Here is an 11520-nt window from a genome sequence, read left to right as displayed (position 1 = left end):
ATGTTGGTCACCTGCAGTGGGTATATTGCTGTCCTTGGCAATTCTGGTTTATAATGCTATTTAGGCCAGACATTGGCCATTTGATCCTCCAAAGATTCATCTGATAGGCTCCCTTACTAAAAGCAAAAGCTGCCCAACTGGATGGTGGATATCATCACCATGGCCTACATATGGACTGGACACCCAGGTCGTACTGTGACTATTAGAAGTGTCTCATTATCTGGGGCATTATTTAGAGGTGTGCCACTGCAGGGATTCTGTGCTGCTTCTACTTATTTTCACAGTAGGCTTTCTCCGGGTTCTCTAAGGTTAATATCGCCTCTTGTAGCGGTGAGTGCAAAGGTCTTCTCTGATCATTCTAGATCATTTTGCTGACATACACCTGCAAGGTTCAGTATTGAGCTCTGGTTACTCTCTGTGCAGAATCTTGTGCTGTTCCACATGTCGCTGTGACCAGGACAAAGTGGTTATTGACGTTGTACCAATGGGGAACTATACATGGCTATACAAGGCTCCTAATATTAATTAATTGTTATAAAATGCCTTTAAATTATCCATAATATTCTATAGTTTGCTTCATTTGCTTACTTGCTTGACTTATACTTGCTGGACGAATATCATGAGCAGTTTTATCATGTTACTTTGGTTATGTGTATCTACAAACCCCAGGTGAAATTAATGTCTGCTTATCTTTTAGGGCCTGGGATTTTAATTAAAAATTACATTTCCCCAAACACACAGATGTAGCTTTCCACACTATTGTGTCTGAATTAGCATACAAGATCCCATTGAGCAAAAAGGAAATAAGAAAACTGTCAGCTGCTCACCAAATCTAAACCATTAAAGTGCTGCCAAACAGCAGCCAGGTCTTGTCCTGACTGAAAAGAAACGAGTGAACTTACATCTTAGCTTAATTAATTACTTAGAGCTGCCGATTTATAATGACTTCAGGTCTATTTTTGACACTTACACCTATTGATAAAATGCAGTATTAAATGATGACTTTATATGACCTTATAACACAGCTTCAGTATATTCTTAGACATCTTTAAATTTTTATATTTTATTTAAGCTTTGAAATGGAGTAAAAGGGAAATTTTTATATATTCATTTAGGCATAGAAATGGTAAAGTAATTAAGAAGCTAAACATTCTTATTGTCTAGCACTTTACTGGTCTTGCAGTTTTTTTTCCCCTTATTCTGGTCCCCTGAGCTCTTGTCAATCTAGCAAATGTTCCTTCAAACCAGAATAAACAAAGAACCAACAGGGGATCTCCCTCACTGCCTACACCAGTCCCAGAGGAGGCTGCACTACACACCACTGCATTTTTTTCCCTTTTTCATCCAACTCATCAGCTAATTATTAAACCCTTCAAAATTCCAGTCAAACACACACAATAACATTGTACATTTGTATACTGTTTTGTCAAGCAGACAGTGTGGCTAAGAATGAGGTATACAAATGCAGACACTATACCTGACAGGTCTCTCGAGTGATGTAATTCTCCTGGCATTGCTAACATATTCTGACAAGGTAGAGGACTGGTCACAAGTGATGTCACTGTAACGTGACCCAGAGCAGGCAGATTTTGCCGTGATGTCCATGACACTTCAGGATTATTTCCATAGAAGTTGAGTGTATGTCAGTTGTATTATTGCTACTGGTACTTCTCTTGGAGTCGATTCACATTGAAATGAGTGATAGCTGGGACATTGCTATTCTAAAGAATAATGCATGTACTACCACAAAAATTGACAGAGAACTCGCCACATTCCTTCAACAAACTTCAAGGGAAACAATCCAAATACAGTGCTAGACTGAATTAAATTTGCTGTGCAAACATCTGCTGTATCACAGGAATATTGAGATCCCTGAGAGGTCGATCACCAGAAATAGCATTTTACCATGAATGCTGGGCTTAAAAAAATTCTGCTCAATAAGAACAGGTTTTAATTAATCTACAGCACATTGTTGGTATGTTAATGACTGAAAATAATATGTATATATAATATTATGAAACATAATTACTTACAAAATCTTTTCAACACTATGCAGACCCACTTGTATTTTGCAACAAGTGTCACCCAGTTCATTGTTTATGGCCTAATTCTGTGGAACCTGCATAACCACTCACTCGAACAAGTCAACCTTTAATAAAATGACGAGTGCCATTTTCTTTAATTGCTTAAACAGTATTGCTTCTACTATGATTATAAACCTGCATTGATTTCCAATTTTCTGCATATATATTGCTGCATCCCAGGGGCCATTGAGAACACTGGCCTGCCATTACTGCCCAACAGTGCTGAATTGATGTGTTGATGGTTACGCTACCCACTATAGTTCCAATTTAGTGCTCGATTGAATACATTTATTTTGCTGCTGCTTTCTGGTGAGTACAAATTTGTGACAACAAAATCCTGCCTGTGCAGATGCAGAGCATTTGATCATGTTGTGCAGATGTTTTGCTTTGCCTTATGAGAGAAATAAGCACTGCACAGCTCATAACACAAAAGGGTTTTTCAGTTATTGTCTGTCAGGATTCGATTATTGTATACCCAGTTTATGGAGAAAAACAAATGATGGTAGTGTATTTATGCATCATTTCAAAACATATTCTATGACTAGTCATATCAGAGACTCATTACTATTAGTTTTCTGTTTGTCACGAATTAAGTAATTCTAATGGATAAAACTAGAAATTATTTAATTTGTTTTCTTTAAGACATTATTATATACGATAATGAATGTATTTATAAAGCATTAATCAGTCCCGACTAGACTACTTACTTTCATTCAGAACATTCAAAGCAGAAATTACAGTATAATCCACTGTAGGGTTGCACAGAAAATAAAGCTAGACAGAGGAAATGTGAAATGAAAGAAGGATTAAGCATCCTCCCAGATGGCAGAAATTTGAATTCGCTTTTATTGCAGTTAGCTCTGCCGGTGAGTTTGTTAGATTACTTTGTAAGATGGAATTTTGCATCAATTGAGGTTTATGAATACTGACACAATGGGCATCATTGCAAGGTTATGATCAAATATTCATATGCTGGTGTTGCACTAGAGAGTGCGGTGAGCTGAAGGACAACCTCATGGGTGTCTGTCCGCACATCAGAAATTCATCTGTCTGTGAACCATTGCTGAGTTCAACACTGTGCTCTTTTCCTGAGATAGAACCACACTGTAAGATTAAACTGCCATTATCGGAATGGTTTCAGCAATATATTTGCACATATTGACTTATGTTTAACACATAATAATGTGTATTTTATTTTAATTTCAAATAGGATTTTGAGAAGTGATAGTCACCCCTCTGTTACAGTTGCATTTTCTTTTATGTATGAAGCCTATACTGGTTGGTGATTGTTGGGGCAGGAAAAAGAATAATAGAATGGGCTCATTTTTCTAAATTTGATCCACTTTCTATAATTCTCCAATACCCCTCTTAGTGGCCTATTCTATGCCAGATAGAGCCAAGCTTGCACACTTATAGAGTAATATAATCATGTTTCTTCCAAAGTAGCCCACATAATGTTGGCACAGCTGCACCTTCAGACAGCCTTATGATTATGAAAATGAGATGAAACAGAAAGATTTAAGCTGTCTCTGGTCTAATGTGGCCCATCACCTCCATTGCAGAGACACAGCGACTGATATCAAGCTCTGAAACTAAATCCAGACTGATGAATTATGCTATATTTGTCCTCCAAAGTATATCTTCTACCTTCCTTCATTGTTACTTCTTATTGGCATCATAACTCACAGTAAAAAAAAAAATCTAGTAAAATGCGCCAGAAATCCTCAAATGCGAGACCCTGGTTGTTAGGACAGTAAAACCTGCTCTATACAGGGGTAGAGAACGCATAGAAAATATCCGTTGTGAAGTTATCCTGGACACAGTGACACAGGCTGTGGTAGAGTTCAAAAGGCTAAAAAAAGGGATTCGTGCAGTAATCTAACACAACCCAAAGACACAGTAGAGATGGCACAGTGGATTGGGTTCCTGTGAATGTGTGGCAGGCACAACCCAATGAGGAAATTGGATGTGTTCAGGACTGTGAGTGAAGTGAGGCTGAGTGTGAGCAGGCCCAAAGCGTGGCTATTACAGACTGAGGTAGAGGAGATGGGGGCAGTGACCTCTTAAAGCCACACTAAACATAGCAATAAGAGCACAGCCTGGGTTACAATAACTCTTCCTGTGTACAATAACTCTTCCTAGGGGGAGTTTTCAATTCTTACAAATTGTGGACCCTTCACAGATGAAAATTTCCATATATCCTATATACACAATTTATACTATCCATAGACTGTAGGATTAATCCAAATTTTACACATAATAATGGATTACATTGTATTGTAAATACATAAGTACATATAAATATGGTAAACTGAAAGATTTAATATTTTATGTTGTACTGTTTAAGGCATAGTTGGAATACAGTAACTGAACAAAAGAGAACATACGGAAAGCACATTGTTATTGGTTGTACAAATGCATTAAGAAAAATAGCAAATCATGTTTGTTGATAAGCCATGACTTTAGAATTCTAAAGTTCTATGTAGGTGAAGAATGAATGGCACAAATGTGTAAAAAAATTGTCCCTCTGCTGAATTGCAGTCCTTAAAGAGAACAAGGCCCACAGTTTATAATCAGGTTAGATGAATTCTTAACTTCTTCAGGGACATATAGTGCAGGAACAGTGAGCCCACCTGCATGACATACAAGTATTTCATTAATAATAATCAGGACCATTTACATCAATTTAATATGCAGGTGCATCAGAATGCCAATAGAGAAATCATTAATGCTCCTGCTAATTGTCTGTAATTGGTAAGTTTAATCCCATAATGTTCAACCTGTTACTAATACATAAAATGAAAGTTGATCTGGGTAATTTACAATGCGTAAAGTTGCTGTTATCCATGAATAAGGAAGAAGTGGAAACCTCTGGGCCTTCATGATCATGTCCTATTATGTGATGAGCTTCTCTGATTTTAGATTTGTAAATTAGAAAATTAAATTTCACCTCCACTTGCTTAATAAAAAAATTTGATTCACTATCTGCAAAATATTCATTTATCTTCAGCAAAAGCTTTCAGGACCATAATGGATACAGAGCCAAAGTGAGAATACAGGATGCACACATGCTTATTCACATCTGGGGTTATTTAGTGTAGTCGGTACACCTAGCGAAAAACATGACCCCGAAAATCGACACATTTTTGATACACAAAACAAATGATTTCAATACAATTGGGAAAATATATTACACTGTATAAGAGTGAATTTGAAACCATCTGTGTGTCAAGCCTCTTTAATTACGAACAACACCACATTTAAGCAAAGTAATGAATTAATCAGTTTAAATTAATTCAAACTACAATGATCCTATTGTTGGGATCCTAAGGTGCCTGTTTATTTAAAGCAGGAAATTACAGTCAGGACCTCTGGTCCACATTGACGGAGGTTGAGTAATTGTGACACCGAGGTATATAATGAATTAAATGTGTAGTATTGACAAGTCAGTGACATTATTGCTTTGCGATTAAAAGTGGAGCAAAGATAAAAAGTAAAAAGGCACTGTGATGGTCTAACTGCTGCCACATGGTGCCAACACATAAAAGACTGGAGGAATTGTCTCTGCATAATAGATTATAGTCAAATTAATAACGCTAAGCACAAAGGTATGTGCAATGTGGACATGATGTATGATTAATCACTTTCTGCTAAACTGGAAGGGTTGTAAGCATTTCCTCCTACTTCAAGATCTCTTCACACACAGAAAACAGACAAAACACTTGTATAATAATAAACACTAAATATACTCTCACTAAGAAGTATAAAGTAGATGACATTATTTTTGCTGCAGTTGTAATAATTTCAAACAAAACATCTTAAATATACCAGAGTCATGCCTTTGCATCTTCATTTTATTTTAGGGTTTTGTGTTGTTGAATAATTAACTGTGTAACACTCCCTGTGGGAGACTCTCAGCCTTTGCTATATTTATGCATTTCAGCCCATTGATCAATGAGACATTTGTGCCTTCTCTATGCTCTCCATTTTATTGTAATGGTTTACGAATCACTTAAATCGTCTGTGAAGAATCCAACTTTGGAGTGACTCTTAATGCTTTTTCAACTAGTCTTAAAATAGAGTTATGGCGTCCATCTTGTTACAGATTTTTCACTTGATCCTTCTGCTTGTCGTTTTGCACTTTGTTGCAACTGTTTATTTCATGCAATAGCTTGCACAGCATACTAAAAAAAGCAACAAAAAAAAGAGTCACAATATTCTGTGATTTCCCCCCCATATCCTACTCCTCTGTTTCTGCAGCAAGATAAATGAACTTCTGACTAGAAAGTGGACACTTCATAACCTATTCATGAAGTAAAAAAACTGATTGTAACTTAACCATTTAACAACACAAAGTTGACCAAATAATATCTCTAAGTTTAGTTGAATGGAATAAAAATTTAATAATTAAATCGATTTCTCCCTAGCATCTGTCTGCATTCATCAAACCTTCAAGAAATGTCAACAGGACAGATTTCCATTTGATACTTGGCCTTTCCCATTTCTGTGGCTTTTCGTTAAGTTCAAGTTCAAGTTCAAGTTTATTTCTATAGCGGTTTTCACAATGGACATTAATTGTCTCAAAGCAGCTTTACAATAACTTAGGAATTCAAGTGAATTATGTGTATTCATCCCCGATGAGCAGCTTGGGGTGACAGGCAAGAAAAAAACTCCCTTAGATGAATAAGGAAGAAACACTGAGAAGAACCAGACTCAAAAGAATCAATACAAAACACTGGAGAGTGAGAACTACCCTGAGTACCGGAGTGTGTGATTATGAGTAATGTACTTTCTACAGTCTTCTACACTCCGATGACTTTGCGGAACCAAGAGCTACTGCGCATCTAATAAAATAGCTCACCATTTGAGCTATTTATAGATCCAACACCAACTCCTCCATGCCAGAGCCTTTAAACCTTTGAAGAGGTCCAATGTCCAAACTTTACATGATGTGCAATTCCAATAGCACTGGTACATCTCTAGAAGGTTCGGGATGTTTGCGGGGTCGGCATCTATTTTTCTGAAGGGTTATAATCCTCATGAGGTGGGACACAACTGGACCTGCCGTAACCTGCCTTAGGATGGGTAGAAAAAGAAAAGCAGTAGAGAGGAATTAGCATGGCTGCTTTCCATAATATTAACAAGCACAAGTTGATAATGTGCTTTTGATCAGATGTACTGGAGCAAATGGTTATGATATGCGATGAGTTATGTTTAGGCCTTGCTAAAAAGATACGTTTTTAATCTGCACTTAAACTTAAAGAGTGTGTCTGAGCTCTGAACACTGTCAGGAAGACTGTTCCAAAGTTTAGGAGCTAAATGTGGGAATACTCTACTGCCTTTAGTGGACTTTGTTATTCTAGGAACTACTAGAAGTCCAGAGTTCTCAGTTAGTATTATTATGATCACATGCACCCATACCATGATGACAGTTCTTTTTAATCTTTCCTTTTTGTAAGTTCTTAGGAAGTCTTAGGCTCTCTTAACCCTAATTAAGTCCCCCAGTCTGTTATAGTGAAATTGAGTACATTCAAAAAGGGCTGTAAAGAGTGTTTGTAAAAGCCTTCTGCACACACAAGCATCAAGTACACAAAATAAAACCTAGTATAAAAATTAAACAAAAAACATCAGTTTTGAATTTTTGTCCAAAACAATGATTTCAGGTTTTATGGCTAACTGATGACAGCTATAAAGACAATGACTATTCTGGCTTCTGTAGGAAAAAATGTGGTCTAGTATTGAAATTTCTGATGATTTAACTGTTAGTTTAAAAATATTGGCAACCTCCTGTAGCTAAATAAGCAAAGAGTTAGTTGAGCTGTATGGCCTTTTAAAGTAACACCTCTCAATTTAATGATTTCACAATTTCATAGGGAAGTGTTGTCTTTTACAGCCCTGTTATGGAGTGGCCTTTCTGCTCCCACCAATGCTTCTCAAGCACCCTGTCATTTCTCACGTTGACTTTTAAAAGCGCAATGACGGATGACTTTGCTTTCGTGGCCCCAAATTAAACTGGAAATGGTATCACTCAAAGTTTCACATATTACAGAAATCGGTTGGCAGCCTATAAAATGGATTACTGTGCCTCTGTAGCCCTCAGATTGAACCCCAACCCTTCTGTTGCATATTTAGATTATGTGTCCCATAAATGTATATGGGTTCTTCTTTCTTCCCCAGCTGCTTTGCAGCCATTAAGAGATGCTCGACTCCTGGAGATCATGCTGCAGACGGGATCCGCGAATCCTAATAATGTTTTGATGGTGTTATATTTGTGGTGGTAAGATATCTTCCTGTTTTGTTTTGTTTTGTTTTTTTGCTCCTAACTCCTAAAGATTAAAGGACAAGCTGTCTCCACATGAAAACATTTCTCTATTACAGAAGACTGACACATTTAAGAAGATGGATGCTTTCCCATTGTTCATGACTATAGGCTTCAAAACATGAAATATGCTTTTATAGTTCAAAGAAACACAGCGTTGGTTCTACACATAAATCTGTGCATAGCTCTGTTGTCACTACAGTAAATCTAAAAAGGTGTATTTAAAATATATATTTTAAACGACAGCTACATGATTAAAAAAAAGTAAGGACCAGAGGAAAAGGAAATGGGTATTGTTCATCTCATTTGCTGCCCATTGATTCAGCAGAGGGCAATCACTCATTCTCACTCTCAGCATGGATATGTCCTGTAGTAATAAACCATTTCTTACAGAGAGCACATGCTGAACACTGTAACTGATCATTACATCAGAAGTCCTCTTCTCAGTGTAATCTTGGGCTGCCCTTTGCCATCAGTACCAAAACAGTAAACACTACAATAAACTTTTCGTGTATAATCTTGTGAGCTTATTGTGCTTATAGAGTATAAAATCAAGGAAAATAAAAATGAGTCAAATTTGTTACAGTGCTCTTTCCTGGGTTCTCTGAGCACCTATAAGTCATTTACTGTTGTGTATAAGGCTGGATCAATTCATTCTAAAAAAATACAGTGTGACAAAATTTTTCAGGCTATTAAATTGTGCTGACTGAGTTAACTGACCTGTTGAGAAAGTCTCTCTCTCTCTCTCTCTCTCTCTCTCTCTCTCTCTCTCTCTCTCTCTCTCTCACACACACACACACATACATGTACACTGACACCACTGGCAACAACAAACTGGCCTTCTCTTCATGAAATGCGGCTCTTTGTTTGAGAAGCTGTGGGAATTGCTCTGGGGAGTAGTAGCGGCATGCTGCAGTCTGCCACCACAGTTTTACAGCCCAATTTTTCACTGTACAAGAAATAGATGAAGTATCAGAACACAGCACATGTAACAAAAAATTGAAGTTATGGGAAAAAAAAATCTTAAACTGTCCACACAAGTAAGGAGAGGAATGGCAACCAGAATGGCTGCAGGGCTTAAGCTGTCCTTGAGGCAGACCAGCCTTGTAAGTGTGGAAAAAAAACTAAACCAAGAAACCCAAGGCCTTAATTATTCTAAAAGCATCTGAGGTCATCTCACTCTAGGACAAAGGTCTTGAGAATCAAACAGACTTTTCCGACCACCTTGTTTAAAAAATGTGCTTGTATTTCAGCCCAAAGTATTTTAGTTTGTGTCAAATTTAAATGCACAAAAATAACTTCAAAAATTTCACAGCTTTGAACCTTGCAGCTCTGATCCCAAGCTCTCATTTCTTTAATAACCAGAAAATACACATACTTCAGATTCCAGGTTTTTTTTTAATTGACTCCTGGTTAAAGTGCACATCTGCAAGGTGCTTAAGCAGCCATTAAGATCCTCTGCTTTACATTTCACTCCCTAAAGCGCTGATCAGTCATCTGACTCTCTTGGCCTGCACACCCATCTTCAGTTAGCAGCACATTTACAATGAGCATCACTAGGTGCTTCATTTGACATCAGAATGGATCAGTGTGATGGCTGAGGACACAGATCACCATGAGCAGGGAGGATGGAAAGGAGGGAGGGGAAGAGCCATGCTGTTTCTAGCCTATTGTGTGGGTTGAATCAGCTGTTGGGGGCTGTAATGAATGCAGCTCCATTCTTAATGCCACTGTCTCCTGCAATGGACACTATTTAATGGACTGACTCTCACTCTCACTCTCTCACTCTCTCTCACACACACACACACACACACACACACACACACACACACACACACACACACTAGTTATCTTACATTTCCCAACTACTTTGTTAAAAATAACCTGTTTATTATTACAAACTTAGTAATAGTAAAACCCATATGACTTAATAATGCACATTAAGTCTTTGGAAGAATAAATATACGTATCTGAGCTGTTGGGAGTTTCATTACAGTAAGAGTATGCATGCATCAAATGGCATGTATCAAACACCATGCCACATTCAAGATTGAAAGAAGTTTGACTACTGAGTGACAGGCTGGAGAATTGGCAGCAAATTCAAGTGATATATATATATATATATATATATATATATATATATATATATATATATATATATATATATATATAGTTAGAGAGTGAAGTAAAAAAAAAGATATTTTACCATATAGGAAATAAATTATGCAGAATTTTCTTGACCGTGTTCTCTACACTATTTTATCTGACTAGCTAGAGTTTGCCTTTAACTTTACCCGGTAGTCTGATGCACACAGTGTGCTGTAAATTGACAAAAGATTACTCTTTTTTTTATTGCAGTAGAAAGCCCTACATGAATGGCCTAAATATTGCTGTGGATGATTTCACTTGGAGTCTTTAAAGACTGCATTTACCAAAAACAGTTTATGGTCATGAACCCCACACTCTACACTCTAGATAACATGACTTGGATACTGTAAACCTGTACCTAAGACATTCTGTTGAAATCTACTTTGTTCAGCACACTGCTGCTTGGCTATAAGTATACAATTGTGGGAAAGAAAATATTGTAATCCTTTATACCGGTGTCACCTGGAAGTTCCCATTTGAGGATTGGTCCTTTCAGGGTTACTTTTTTATGCCATCATATTCAGTTTTTTTTCTTGCCACTCTGCTTTGGTCATTAGACACCTAACTATACATTGTCATCCAAAGGTTTGTAAAGCTTCTTTGTAAAAATTTGTACAGTTAAAAGCTATGTAAATACCATTAAGTAGAAGTTTCCCCCTCATCTAGATCATACATTTTAGCAAGTCAGCTAATGTTGAATAACCAATGTTGTTTTTTTGTAGGTTATTTCTGTATCTCTTAGCTGTTAAAGACTAACACTCTGCATGTAGCTTGAAATTGCATTTTTCATCCATAAATAAAATAAGAAAATCTTACATTCTGTAGACTCTCATGACTACTAACATGTCAGCTTTTTGTTTTCACAAAAAGATTGCAACATGTGAGGGTATTTTGCACAAAGACCTTCATCAGCTGTGCAAGCAGGAGGAATTAGAAAAAATTACAGCACTGATTTCAGTACTGGGTAAA

The sequence above is a fragment of the Silurus meridionalis genome, chromosome 4, assembly GCF_014805685.1.
Source record: "Silurus meridionalis isolate SWU-2019-XX chromosome 4, ASM1480568v1, whole genome shotgun sequence".
Lineage (NCBI taxonomy): Eukaryota > Metazoa > Chordata > Actinopteri > Siluriformes > Siluridae > Silurus > Silurus meridionalis.
This window is presented reverse-complemented; position numbering follows the sequence as displayed.